We start from the raw sequence: 15,497 nt of genomic DNA on the forward strand, positions 1-15,497 counted from the left end.
TTCGACTGTTAAACCTACTATACCATTGAGGCATTTTGGAGGGCTAGGGACACGTAGAGAAGGGTGGATTGTGGAATTTAGATATATAACGTAGGTGATTAGGCATTATGGGGTAGTGAGTGCAATCGTTAACAAATGTTTTTATCATCACAGGCAAGTTAGAATGGCGTCATGTCTATCACAGCCTTTTACAGTCTTTACTAGAAGGTGTTTATAGAAGATATCAATATAGAATCCTAAATGGCTTTTCTGAATTCGGTACCAGAAGCATTTACTCGCTTCATAAAATTGGTATTATATGGGATCCCATTCAGTTACTTATTGTAGTGTATAGCTGTTTCAAAGCCATGTTTAATCAAACTATTGAAATTCTGATCATAAACTTTCACATCCGTGTTAATTCAATATTTCACTGTCCTGTGTAAATAGACAGAGGCGAGTTGCGCGATCAACAACAGTTAAGTTTATCAAAAGAATACAGCTTTAGTTTACACGTTGACTCATATCAGTTTGAAACTATACAAAAGACAGATTTAGGATTCAGCAGCACACAAACTGTTGTAATTTCTGATTCCGTTGCAAGATACACCCGCGAAACGTTAGTCTAACCACCTGGTTGCCACAATAATAGAATGTGAGTGAGTGAGTGAGTTAAAACTTAACATCACCTCGGCAATAGTTCAGCCATTTAGTGACGAGACGGGTTTTGTATAAACAAAAAAGCATAAGTTGTTAAATAATTAGTTATCGAAGGACTGTAAAATAACTACAGTATTACACATGCATAGCATATAAAGCCAAAACAAGTTTTGTAGGAAGACAATACAATATATAAATAGGCTGTAGGTCGCCAACAACTGAAGGTAGATCACTGTACTAGGGACCAAGAGGACTTACAGTACATTTGCTACCTGCATGGACCCTAGTTGGATTTACACCATCCCTTCATTCGCTGGCGATTTTACGAAAATTTAGCCGAAATTTAAAATAACAAATATGCTACGTCTTACAAAATCTGGTAGATTTAAATTTTACTTTGAAAGTTTTGGGACTTACATAATAGAATGCGCGTGAGGTCCTCTCGTTGATCTATTATCCCCAAATTAAATGTCACTGAATAAACCCAGAGATGTGGACAGTTTTCAATATTTGTTTATGAATATAGTTCAGCTGTTCAAAAAGAACGCGTCCAGATGCTAAACACTATGTAATATAAGTTTATTGTTATCAAAAGAGTGACATATTCAGCGGGAAAGTACTGATAGAAATTATGAAACATTCATGCAAGTTGAACACAACAAAGAGAAATAACCATTTTAAATTATCCAGTTTGATATGAATGAAAACATCCTGTCAACTCACTCCAAGATATGGTTGATAATTTTTACAAATGCTCAGAACATATTCTCCAACGGAACTTCTTGTAAATACAAACGACTTTGCTGTTGAAAGGCACTAAAACACATTTGTATAGACAATTTGCCGGTTGTACATACAATATGATTTACCATAATTTCTATCAGTGCACTAGCCAGCCACTTCCTCCAGTTCCCTGGGTTCCTGATGGTGACGTATCTGCCGGTACCGTTACACGTCACGTCAGTTGGGTTGGGGGTATCTGATGGACTCGGGAGGGTGGAGCAGATGTTGGAGGTGTCGTTGTTCAGATAGATGGTGGAGTTGGCATTTCTAAAGTAGACTTGAGTAAAACAAACACTGTTTCAGACTACGTTGCACTATGATACTGTGTCAGTATAGTTGCTGTCAGCGTATATATCTGATCATAAAACTATGTTCATGCAATGGACTAATGACGTAATTGAGAGGTGACACTTCCAATCCAACAATATATGCATTAGATAAGAATATGTTTAGAGTGAGTGAGTGAGTTAAGTTGTACGCCGCACTCAGCAATATTCCTGCTATATGGCGGCGGTCTGTAAATAATCGAGTTTGGACCAGACAATCCAGTGATCAACAGCATGAGCATCGATCTGCGATCCTGTTAGTCGCCTCTTACGACAAGCATGGGTTGCTGAAGATCAATTCTACCCCGGACCTTCACGGGTCGAATATGTTTAGAATAATTACATCAAAACTCGTTCGTTTGCGAACGGTAACAGCACACCGAGGCTCAAGAATCATCTGGATGCACATGTTTGCACTAGATCCACTGTCAATACGTGATTCCCTCACTGAACCAGATTATGCAGTCAACAGTAAACATTCTTAGTCTCAAAGTTATTAATGCGTTATTCTAACAATGAGAGCCCTATTCATGTCACTGAACTTCCCTTACATCAGCGGAATGGTCATGTTTACTTTCAATATGTAAACCAATTATAAAACAGAATAAATAGAATTGATATAATACGTCTAGGAATTGCATCACTCGTTGAGGTTTGATGGGGTAGCACTGTTATTGATATAAATACGTCTAGGTATCACTCGTTGAGGTATGACAGGGTAGCACTGTTATTGATATAGAATGATAACCAGCATAAAATGATTATATGCCTCATCAAATAAAGCAATACCAGCCTATAGCAAGTGTCCAGGTGTCCGCATCTCTATTGTCCACCACATATTACTTGTATAGAACATTGTGGCAGAGCGTTTAAATAGGTTGATAAATATGTTGTCAGCAGAACACTTGTTGAAGAATTACGTAATTGCTAAATTGTTACTTTTCATGTGTTTGATGTACTATAGTGAAAAACTAGACTTCAGTAATGTGTCTAAGGTGAGTCTTTGGTGATACATAACAATCTAAATAGCATCGTTCTCTCTTAGATCACGATGCCTGGATACCTACATTACGTCTGCTGTAGATCCTGATGTCATACAGCTGGAAGTCCCGGCCCAGATCCACTGTCCAGTCTGACGGAGATCCAGCAGCGTGGAAACAGGTTCTACTCCACCACCATCTACGTTATTGTCGCCATCCACAGCCTTTGACGGGTACCAGTTGCTCCGAACACTCCAGATGTTGTTGATGCTGTCTTGTTCAGTCAGTGCAATATTTTCTGTGAAGTACAATAATCATGTAACGTCACTGCCCCCATCTATAGCCTGACAGGTACCAGTCTCCGTAACCCGTGAAGATCCGGGTTAGAATTGATCTTCAGTAACCCATGCTTGTCGTAAGCGGCGACTAACGGGATCGGGTGGTCAGGCTCGCTGACTTGGTTGACACGTGTCATCGTATCCCAATTGCGTAGATCGATGCTCATGCTGTTGATAACTGGACTGTCTGGTCCAGACTCGATTATTTACAGATCAACGCGTGCGGCGTAAAACTAAACTCAACCACCAATCTCCGGGCACTCAAGATGTTGTTGATGCTCTCTACTTCTGTGCAATGTAAGACAATAATCGTCTCCTCACAAAATTCCATACATATCCCAGCATGTGCTAATGGTGAAAAGGTTAACATGGGTTTACATGTACATGTATGGTAATAGTCGGATTCTAGTTAATAGTATAATGTCAATCACAACCCTACAACCCATATGTTGTATTACAAATGTCATATATGGTGTGAGTTAAGGGATCATCATTCAATTTATAATGATTTGTACCAAGAAGCTGTTTTCACACCGACCAAAGCAGAATATTAAACACATCCAAATGAAAGCATTAAATGCATGTGGCACTCACGTTTCTGGCAGAGACCCCTTCCTTTTTCCATCCCGGATCACAAGAACCAGAACAGGCACCTGTAGTCTCGTCACATGATGTCCCGCAGTGACAGGAGTAGCTACAGGAGTCTCCAAACCTTCCTGGTTGACAGGAACCTGTGGGGAGATACAGAGAAGTAACATTCAACACTGAAAGGAGTAGTTAAACTTTCCCAGTAGGCTATGTTGTATGTACGATACAACACTGCAAGGAGTATTGGCAGTCTCTGAAATGTCAAAGTGGGCTATAACGCTGGGCCCCGTTTCTCAAAGCTCTCGTAAGCCTAAGATCTCGTAACCTTTCTCGCAGCATTCGTACCTCCTATGTTACAGTATAAGAGATTCGAATGCTACGAGAAAAGTTGCGAGATCTTAGGCTAACGAGAGCTTTGTGAAACGAAGCCCTGAGACCCTGTAGACGATTATTGAGACTAGATTAAGAGTTTTCAGAGGGAGGTATTGCTCTGACACCTGAAGCTCATTTCAACTGGTATCAGTGACACAAACGTTCATGGTGATGGATATTATTTATTGCACCTGTATACTATCTCATGTAGACATCCAAACTGTCATCCCTGTTGTGCATTTATGCTATTATGCCTCGCTGTAAGTCACACAGATCGCTTCTTCCGGCTCCACTAATCCCAACTGATCCCACTGATCCTCAACAAATCAAATGATCGAGACCGATCCATATAGAAGTTAAGGATGGGTTGGAATCTTTAAATCGCTCTCTATATCTATTCTACAGTCGGGCGTAGTCGACATTAGTAGTTCGTACTATATATTTCAAGCTTTATATGATGCATGGTTTGTATATGACCAAAACATTTGGAATCCTTATCCTTAGCAAATTTGTTTTTTAATCATCTAGCTTATGTTGACCTTCAAAGTAAACGTTACGATCACCAAACATGTACTAATCCCACGCCACGAATGTGCCTTCTGGATGTGTTCAGCCTCTGACCATACATCGAGGAGCTTCAGTGGGCCGTGGATGAGGAAGAGAGCTAAACTCAATACATCCCTAGTATACGTGAACCCATATGATGCAAACTATTTGTACACGTGACATGGTTTCACAACTTTTTGATTCAACAAAATGGTATTTAACGTAATGTTTACCTCAAAAACAGTGATACATATAATGCTTATTTCTAGATAATGCGGTAATGCTTTATTGCATTATGTCTGGCTTAACGGAAATATTGCACTAAATAATCAATGTTATCATATATCCTCCATGCACAACACTTCCTCAAGCTGGGCAGTGTGTTTGCAAATGGACACCAATAGAAAGTCATGTGTGGACAGTGCTAAACGGTGACTAAACTTCGGAGGCGGAAAAATGGTCCCTGTACCTTTGATGAAGGGATACTAAACATAAATCATACATGTTTAGAAGTATTGGTGACTGGCATCTAGGTTATAGATGATGAAATAGTGTGATTTGAATGGAAGGCCAGGGATGACGTTACTTGGGGTAATGTTGTGACCCTGGGTCAGGGATGACAGGGTCCCCAAATAGGTATTAACTGACGTATGTATAGGGCAGTGATAAGACGCAAGACTACTTAGGAATTGATTGGGGAACACAGGGGTCTGTTGGAAGGGATAAAAGGGATGACAGGACCCTGATGAAGGATTGTCAGTGGTTGGGATGAAAACAGGAGAGTAAGAGCTTGACAACACCCTGGGGAGGGATGAAAGGGCAACTAGGTAGGAAGCACATGATTGCAGAGTAAGAAAGATAGGGACCTGGAAATGGTACGACAACAAGACTCCAAAATACAGCTGACAGGGGACCCAGGGGTAGAGGCGACATGATCATAGGATAGAGACAATAGAACTCGAGGATTCGATGATAGCCGTCATACGATACTGTTGACTGATGATACGCTTATCATACATCATGCTTATCATACAACATACAAATATCCAAATAAACAAACTGATTATGGTTAATGCAGTATGTATGCGTTTACTGACGGCCGGACAACGGGTATTTATAACAGGACACTGGATAGTGGATGATGAAATCATGATGTATGGATGACAAGACAATGTTTAGATGCATAGGTGATTGGAAACTGCGCTGTGGATGACAGGGCCACGATAGAGATGACTTCACCTCTGGGTTTGGATAACATTCGGTTCATGTTAGACGACGACTGAAATGAGAATCAAGTTTTAACATCATTCGCAAACGCACGAACAATTTGTGATTTACACTCTGTCAAAAAAGGAACGCAACCCCTGTCTTCACATATAAGAGACTCTGTAGAATAAAGGTATTGTTTGCCAAGGTAATTTGTGTGATAGGTCAGTATATCATGTACGTCGTTCATGAACGTAAGCGTTCGAACAACGTCGTGACGGAAGACAATGGGTCTATAGACGACGAAATAAACGTTGGGCACCAAACTGCGTTATACAGGTGGACCTCACACTGCTCGTGCAACAGTGAATTTCTTACAGAATTCTAACGTGAATGTGTTGCCATGGCCCTCCAGATCCTCAGACCTCAACCCCATAGAACATCTGTGGGATTTTCTTGACAGATGTGTACGTCAACGTAGACCGCCGCAGACGCTCGAACAACTAGCTGTTGAAGTGGAGAGCAATCACTGAGGAAAGAATCCGTAGTTCTGTTCCAAGGAGGTGCCGTGCAGTGATTGCAGCTCGTGGTGCTCACACGAGCTACTAAGAAAGACGCCCCATATTGACCAACCAGTCTCATTGAGGGAATTGTTAAGATAATTACCTTAAACTTGAATATCTAGACTTTCAATGTGCTAAATTTCACTGTTCTGTCGTCTAAATTAAATGCGTTGTATCATCTTAAATGTCACGAATACAATACTCAAAGTAGAGGCGTTGCCTTTCTTTTTTGACAGAGTGTATTCCAATGATTTGAACTTGCATGACAGGGCCCAGAATGTATGTGCGGATCATGTTTGACGACTGAAATGAGGATTTATTTTCGATATCATGACCAAACATACATGAGCAACTTGTGATATATTTACACAAAACTGTAGTTCAAGGAACAGATTAGAAATACACAATACGAAATTGGCCTCGTTTCTGACAGAAGCCTACGTATGACGAAGAACCAGCCCGTTTCCTCCTTGTATAATATAGAGAAGTTTGTGAGTTGATAAAATGAAAGGATGAATGTTTATTGCTTTGAGGTCAATTGTTTGGAAAGGTTAATATAATATTCTCGTGAAACCGTTTCTTTAGACTCATCGGACAATCCGTTACATCTTGCTCTTTCCTCTCGACTCTACTGAACGCTCGACGGGCTTGTCCATATATAATACTTGTAAAATCATTTTTTTTCAACATACTCTTCTAAGTATATTCAAATATACAATAACTTACCTGTAGTGATGTTCTCCACTCGAGGAACGTATAAAAAGTTTGACGAAATTAAATCGGCTGATGTACTCACCCGATGTCAGTTGTATCCATTGAACTATCACCACCACAACAAGTATCCTGACACCCGCCATGTTGAGCAACCAGGAAGTGAAACACTCAGTCAAACTGTGCTAAACGTTACGCTCACTGCACATACTATGTTGATGCATTTGAAGGCATTGGAGTAGGGGTGGGGGTGGGGAGCTTGCCTGCAGTCTGTAACAACGCTGGGTTTGTCACAGTCGTGTTTATGGCGTGTCGTGTTTTCATGTTTTCGTTGTATATCCCCGCCTTGTTACTTATTGACGGGTCCTACTGGTTTCTCATATGAGTTTTGATAGTGTTTGCAGAGCATTAATAAACAACACACATGGCTCTAAAATGAACAATGTGTTCAGATTTCACATCGGTTGGTGATCTGTGGCCATTTTTTTATGTTGTATTGTTCTCTATAATAAGATCGTTTTGGGATTACATGCTAGTTTTACTTTCCCTGTGATACTCTAGAAATTTTACTGTTTATAATTTCACAATTTATTGATGTTTACTAAGATAATTGATTGTTCTCGTCACGGTATCGCTGAAATATTGCCGATGTGACGATAAATATTAACCCACTCACTCACTCACATCCGTGATCCCTCTCACATTTCCTCAAAAGCACGTACATCCATTTCAGACTGAGAATTCAGGAGAATTGTTCTACGCAGAGATATAGTGAGATGCAGGGCTTTGATCAATGTTGAGTAAAGTGTCATCAGGGCACACTCACTATTTTTCTCCTACACATGCATGTGACTCACGGACCCGTTGTAAGGCTGACATCCCAACACTGTTTACAGGGTAGCTTCCATCAAGGTCACGAGCGCCCAACCCGGACGACGTGTCCATGAGGTCTCAGGAATCTTATTTACATGAGCTCGTAAAAGAATACTACATATATTATATTCTGAAATACTCAGTCAAACTGTGTCAAGGGTTTGGACCATTGCAAATTAACTATGTGGTGTATGGGGAGGGGGACAACCACAGTCCATAGCAACGCTAGCTTCACACAGCAGATTGTCAGGGAAGTTTGATTTTTAAACGACACATATCACTCTAATGTGACAAAATGTGTTAAGCTTTCACATTCGTTAACCCTGTCACATTTCTTCATATTCAGGTCATTCTTTTCAAAATGGATTTATTTACATACATACAGTATGCATGTATGTACCCAGACAGACAGCTACAGTTTTTATCTTGCTGTATGTTGCAGAAGAGTTGAGTGGAATATCAACAGCTCGCACTCACTACATCCTCCTCGTATGCATGCATGTGACTCACTGACCCGTTGTAATGTTGACACCCAACAGAGCTGGCAGGGTAGCTTCCATTTGGGTCACGTGCGGTCAGCCCTGACGATTGATCAGCCCTGGACTGGGCAGAGGGACTTCAGGAGAAGTGTTTTATGCAGAGATATAGTGAGATGGAGGGCTTTGATCAATGTTGAGGAAAATATCAACAGGTCACACTCACTACTTTTCCTCCTACACAGGCATGTAACTCACTGACCCAATGTAATGTTGACTCCCAACAAATCTTGCAGGGTAGCTTCCATCTGGGTCATGAGCGGCCAGCCCTGACGATGTATCAATGAAGGCTTAGAAATAGTATTAATACGAGCTCGTTACAGAATACTGTATATCTATGCTGATGTTGTGTATGTCATGACGTGTTTAAATTGAATGTATTGTATTATACCTCAGACTTGTTACTTTCCTGTAGTTCGCTAAACACGACCTACTGGTGTTTGTATTTTTGTGGAAATTAATGTGGTTGACTCGAGTGTGTTACATTGCATCCCTCGAAGAGGGTGGGTTCGAATCCCTGATGGATTCGCCTTTAAAAAAAAAAAGAACTTTTCCTTTTTCATCAAATGTAATCCCCTATGTTACATTTAACCACCTTATTGAATGGCATTGTACACTTCCTGTGGTTCATTAAATGCCGCCTATTAGTTCTCCTCTGTGTTGATATTGTTTGCAATGGGGCAGTCCGTCCACATAGAATTCCCACGTTATCTTCAATAGTGAATTGGCTTGTACTCCTACAAGTACCCTTCATGCAACAGTGCCGTTCAGACTGCAGTTACCTTGATATTACACAGAAACCTGGGCTATTTGTATGTGGGCCTTGAATAGATCGCGAAAATATCACTCTAATAGTATGCCTTCCAATGCAATAAAACTTGTTGGACAGGGAAACCTATAACAGAACATACTCATGATACCTGATGTCACCACCTGGTTGTCCGTTTTTAAATGACCAAACTCTGCCATCCTTGACACAATATGGAATCTGTCCCTCGCAAAAGTCAGTATTGTGTCTTCATTTGCGCTGCCTCTGTATATTTACAAGAAAGTTATATCTTTCCGTTTTACTCTTATACTTACTTCCTGTCAAAATAAATATTTTTGTTGCAGGAAAGTGTCCATTCCAATAGATATACTGACTTCGGAAATAAATATATTTTTTAAACATGTTCCCATTCTTTTCGGCGTACTGACATTCAGAATGTTTTATTTCTCTGCCAATTTCAATACGTTAAAGGCATGTATGTCTTTATGTATTGATATATTTTAAAAAGACAAAGTTCAGTTACGCTACCCGAATAAGGGAGAAAAGTTAACAAATGGTACTTCCATTGGTCCTGTGTGGCTCTCGGCATTGATGGCATAAACGAACGAAGGCTCTTTGTTTGGTATCAACGTTATTTAATATTCACGATTGTGGGAGTAAAAAAAAGTCATCTAGAACAAGCACACACATACGCGTGCGCGGAGGCACACCAACACAAACACGCATTACATCCACAGAGTGCAGAATATTTATTTCCACACACCACTTCACTTATTAGTACAGCGGCAATTGTATAGATTGCAAGTTCCTTAATGTCCGTATTGCGGTAGATCCTAACACCGTTATGAGCTAACTTGTTGCTGTGACCAACACAACTGCAACGTTGTCATTAACCAACTTCTGAGCATGCCAATCAAACAATTCAGCTACAAACACGTGTTCACAGACGAGCTGACTTAATACATCAAGAAACAGCGGGATGAATTAAGAATACGAGCTCATTAATATTCTGTTTGCCATATGCGACTAATGCATTTTGGGTTACACAAAATATTCACATACAGATACATTTTTCAAATATCACTTTTTTCAAATTTTCAATTTGGTGATGATAATATATAACAACAAGACCATGAGCAATGTCAATTACAATATCTATTTTGGCAACATTGTGTCTTACGTATTATTCGTGAAGAATTGGCACTCATCATGTCATGCTTAACTTCAATGGCATCGAGTACATTTACGTTTGTGGAGATCGGTGGTCATGATTTCAGCAATATTATTTATAGACACCTTCTTATAGTTTGGATACCAACATTGTTTAGAGGTTACAGCATACAGGACTTATTGTCCAGTTACCTAAGACATAAACTGCCACGCCAAGACGCCTCGTAAATCTGTACTCAAGAACACTATTCTAGCTCTTCCTATAAAACAACTTTACAAATGTAACTGTTAAGCTGTTGATGCCATACCATACCATTAAATGTCCTTCCTTCTGCACTATTTACCATACTCACAGTACAATTACCTGCACTTTCAGTAACATTGATACAGTGACGCCACATTAAAATGTAGTAAGCTAAATGTAAAGCAGATACAAGGAAAGGATCATTCAATTCACAGTTTTGCCTTATTCAGTAGTGACAAAAAAGCATAAAAATAACAATAATGATAATAATAATATGTCATGTTAACACTTGTTTTGTGTACAAAATAAAGAGGTATTCATATTATATTTCAGACAGGATCATAATCTTCTTTGATAAAAAAAAATGTGTTTATATAATATTCCAGATTTGTTCTCTGGACAGATCATATTCAGCTTTGTGAACATTAAAGGTATGTCAAAGCACGTTCGAAGGGGATCCACTGGTCTCAAGTCAGATTTGGTTGTTTTCATACACTTTGTTCTGAATAACACCATAAGGTGACTTCATCTCTCTCTCCCTGGTGACTTCACTCAGTTCGGTGTAGTCTTGTTCATTCGTTCCAGATGGGGCAGGGATCTGTCCACGACAGCCTGTGTCTGTATTTCGCACCTCTGTGCTAGGCGAGGGTACCCCTTTCAGTCTGAAACAGGGATGTTTGATAAAAAAAATAGGACGGTTGGCAGTTAAAAACATATTGTGAAGCCTGAAGATCTAACTTGGGTTGTATACTCCACAGGGGCCTGAAATCGAGTGCACTCTAATCCATTGACAGAAATATTTCCCTTATACGTGTGTACCTCTCGTAGTTGGTATTTGGAGTTAACAGCAATACACGTACACACGTTATTTTAAAACCGTTTTATGTATTTGTTGCTTTTATATATAGACCCTTTCCAAAAGTTACCTTCCAGATTTCAGCAGCCATATCACCATCCCACCAATCAGCAACAGCATTACAGCAAGCACTACTGCTCCTCCAATGACGCCGCTTGTAACAGGAGACACTGAATCATCTACACATAGAGATTAGTGTGCTGATCTTTTGTTGTGAACATCGCATATGCCAACGTATCTGATATCACTGACTATCAAACGTCCATGTTTACAAGGGCAAGGGTTAATATTTTCGTCAATATCAAACAATTAAACAAGACAAAAAATAAACGAGATTCGAACCTCTAACATCCTCATCACATCGGTCACCAGTGAAGCCGTCCAGACATTCTCCGGGGCAGCGTCCATCTCCAACATTACACGTGACGTCACAGTGTCCACAACGAGTACAGTCGGGCCAATAAGTTCCAGGTTTGCAACCTGAAGGTTTAGGCATTTATTGATGAAATGATTTTATTGGGAAGGAAATTTCAATATGTTTCAGCAATGACATGTCTTATAAAAACTGTTGCAGCTCTTCAACTGAATTCACACTGATATAGAGTGCTATACATTATATGAAACCCAGATGACACATTAGAAACCGGAAAGAAGTTCCAGTGGTCATGGTTCAATACCGAAAACTACAATGTTCAACCATTTTCACGAGCACTGCCTCCTGCCATTGTCGTTCAGGATGCTGCTGGCATATAAGGCAATCAAAGTAAATGAGTAGACCATTACCAAGCTTATCAGTTGTAGATAAGAGGAGTGAAGTAACAAGATAATGTGTTGCTTCATGAGTTAGTAAGTGTCGGATATGAGCAGTATGTCTGATTTAAGTATGAAAATATCAAGGTTCTACACAGATTGGCTATATTTTATGCAAGTGTAAAGCTGGAATCCACTCAAAGGTCCTTTATATCTCTGGTAAACTCAAAAATGGAGTTTTTATCTAAAACGAATGTCAAAACGAGCTCGATTAGATCGTGTTCTCATTGAGGTGAAATGTATTTCGTCATCAAGAAACTAAGTAGTGATTGCAGTAATGCAGTCTTCTAAGTATCGTGTCTCCATGTATTCGAGGCAATAAAAAGCTTTAGCAGCTACTCAACCTATTCTTCTATTCTATCACAGAGATAGATTGTTTAAGGGTAATAAAAACCGGATCTGACACCGATCCTTGTGGCACCCCATACACCATCGCACTCATATATGTCACAGCACCTTCCACAGCCACTGGCTCACACTTTCGTTTGAAATATGTTGGAAACTATTTGACCAACATTACCCATGTGATTCTAATCTAGGAGTATATGTTTCAAGGTCCCATGCAACCAAAAAATCAAACATAATTAAAACACAATAATCACTTATTCATGACATATAATATACATTGCTGGTTATGAAAAAACATATAAACAAAATTATAAGCGTACAATCGCAAATCAAAAGTGCAAAATTGTGTACTTTGGTTTACTTCCCAAGAAACGAAGCAGCCGGGATACCGAACCCAGTCAGAGCGGGTGGGTGTGCACTCAAGTGTAACGGCTGGTTCATTTGCAGATGCCCTCACCGCTCATTGTGTGTGTATATATAGTGATGTTGGGTTTTGTAAATACATGCTCATTTTTTGTGCATAACATTTTGCAATCAACAGACATCATAACATGTCATGTGTTCAAGTATCACACCTGCCTGTCTGTGTACTTACATAATGTGACAGAGACCGAACTCGGGCCATAAATCAATGCATTTTGTTTTATGGTGTATAGCCTGATTGGTGTTAAGTTCAAATGGCATGTGGTCAGTGATAGCAGCTGTTTATTGAATATTGTCATTAGCAGACAGGCAGGCAGACACACAGGTGTCAATAAAACAAGACATTGAGTTTTGTCTGTGACAACGACATATCTATATCACAGCTAGAAATTCTGTCAACGCTAAATAATGACATTGCTTTTAAGTATCGAACTGAGAAAGTGACTCGGTAAGAAGAACGTGTGGTGAAATAGACAAATGAAATTATATGAACAGTTAATTTACTGTCATAACATATAAAAGCTCGCGCCTGTGAGATATCAACAAAACATTAGAAAAATCGCTCACACCAAAGCCTTCACCGAGTATTCACCCGACAACCCGCTTCCAAGCTGCGCGAACCTATTTCACTGCGCACGTGCTATCAGCGCAGCCCAGCTGTTGAAACCAGTTTTCCCCAGAAAGGTCGGGGGAAAATTAGTGAAACGTTTGAACTCCTATTTCGCGCGTTTTCTTTCATCGCGTTATTTTTCAACTTTATAAGTTGAATTTGCATTTTTGACGATTTGTTTCGGTAAGTCCATACCGAAAGGTATCAGAATCCTGCAAAGTTGTGTTTTACGTTGCATGTGACCTTTAATACGAGTTTCTAGAAGCATAATGATTACTCTGGGTACAGTCTGCTCCAATCCATCCTTCCCGACAACCGGCAGCGCAGGCTCCTGTCACGTGGTCGCAGGAGACTGGTGCAGTTTCACAATGACGTGAATCACAAGACTTGCTGCAGTTAGAACCGTACTTCCCGCTCTGACATGCTTCACGCAAAGGAAGGGGGAGATTGAGCACATAACAATTACATCTTTACCAGGGAGAAATGGTATACCCCAAGATGATTCAGATTCATAAAGCGCCACAATAACAATGTAACTCAACTATAATTTCAATGTGGATTCATTCAGCATATAACATTCAATTGACATGGCATTAAATATCTTATCCCTTTCACATAACAAAATAACTGCATGTGAAATATTTAACTCTGTAATTCTTTACCTTGTAGTCTTTAGTCCACTAACTTCTATGCCACTGCCCTTTCAACACGATGTATTAAATGCCACAGTTCAGTTAGTATACAGCTTTACATGGGTTATGCCACTCAGATATATATATCCTACATAACAGAAGAAATACTATGAAATCAATTCTTAAACAAAGTCTCACTAGTCCTGCAGTCAGCATTCTGCCAGCCTTCCCGGCATCCATCTGGGCATAGTCCAGTGAAGTCACACACAGAAGATGGTGTCTTACAGTTGCGAGAACTGCAGAACTCCGCACATCCTTGTCCATACCTTCCAGGAGAGCAAATGACTGGCTCTGTCAAAATAAAGCTTGTAAATGCTGCTTTGCCTATACTTTCTCCCTTGGAGTAAAATAATGTTTATTACAATTCACTCCAACAAGTACAATTTACTGTCAACATAAGAACGTCTCTCTAAATGAAAACAAATTGCCTTTTCAATTCAAATCTAAACAATCTCCTGGTTGTAAAAGGTATACACGATGTGATTAAAAGTATTTTCAGAATAATGTGAGGTCATATAATTACAAATCTGGTTCAGTTCAGTAGTCCAATGTGTAGACCAATCTGGAACTGTTAGAGTATTTCCCCTCAACTGACAACTCGACGTTACAGTGACACAGATGACACCTGGCTATATGTGGACACAGTTCATGTTTCACGTACATCGTGTTTCATCAACAATTTATGTTGCGATGTGATGGCTATGGATTTTGTTCTGAAGTAGGGTAACCAGACTTTTGGATGACATAAGGACATTACCTGTACAGTCACCCCGAGTGTTTCACATCCGCTGTCACAGGCCCCTGCTGAGTTACAGGAAGATGATGTCTTAAGGACATTACCTGTACAGTCACCCTGTGTCCATTTCCCAGAAGATGTATGAGGTACCCTCACATCCACTGTCACAGGCCCCTGCTCCGCTGTCACAGGAAGAGAGTTCCCAGCACAGTGTCTTGAGGAGCATACACCACGACAGTCTGGTCCATAATGATTGGAATCACATTCTGGAATAAGATGGCAAGAGTTTCCATGTTTTTAATATTTCCCAGAAGATGCACTCTACATATTCTAAAGAAATTGGAATGTGTCTTTGGACCAAGTATATTTCATATTCAA

At 39.9% G+C, this 15,497-nt stretch overlaps 1 protein-coding gene across 2 annotated transcripts in view; it reads right to left on the minus strand.

Moving 5' to 3' along the window:
* Positions 1–15,497, minus strand: part of LOC124274485 (receptor-type tyrosine-protein phosphatase epsilon-like) — a 70,429-nt gene that overhangs the window by 33,654 nt on the left and 21,278 nt on the right. The gene's annotated exons all lie outside the window — the stretch shown is intronic.

This window comes from Haliotis rubra, unplaced genomic scaffold (assembly GCF_003918875.1).
Source record: "Haliotis rubra isolate DU_JTF1 unplaced genomic scaffold, ASM391887v1 Scf191, whole genome shotgun sequence".
Lineage (NCBI taxonomy): Eukaryota > Metazoa > Mollusca > Gastropoda > Lepetellida > Haliotidae > Haliotis > Haliotis rubra.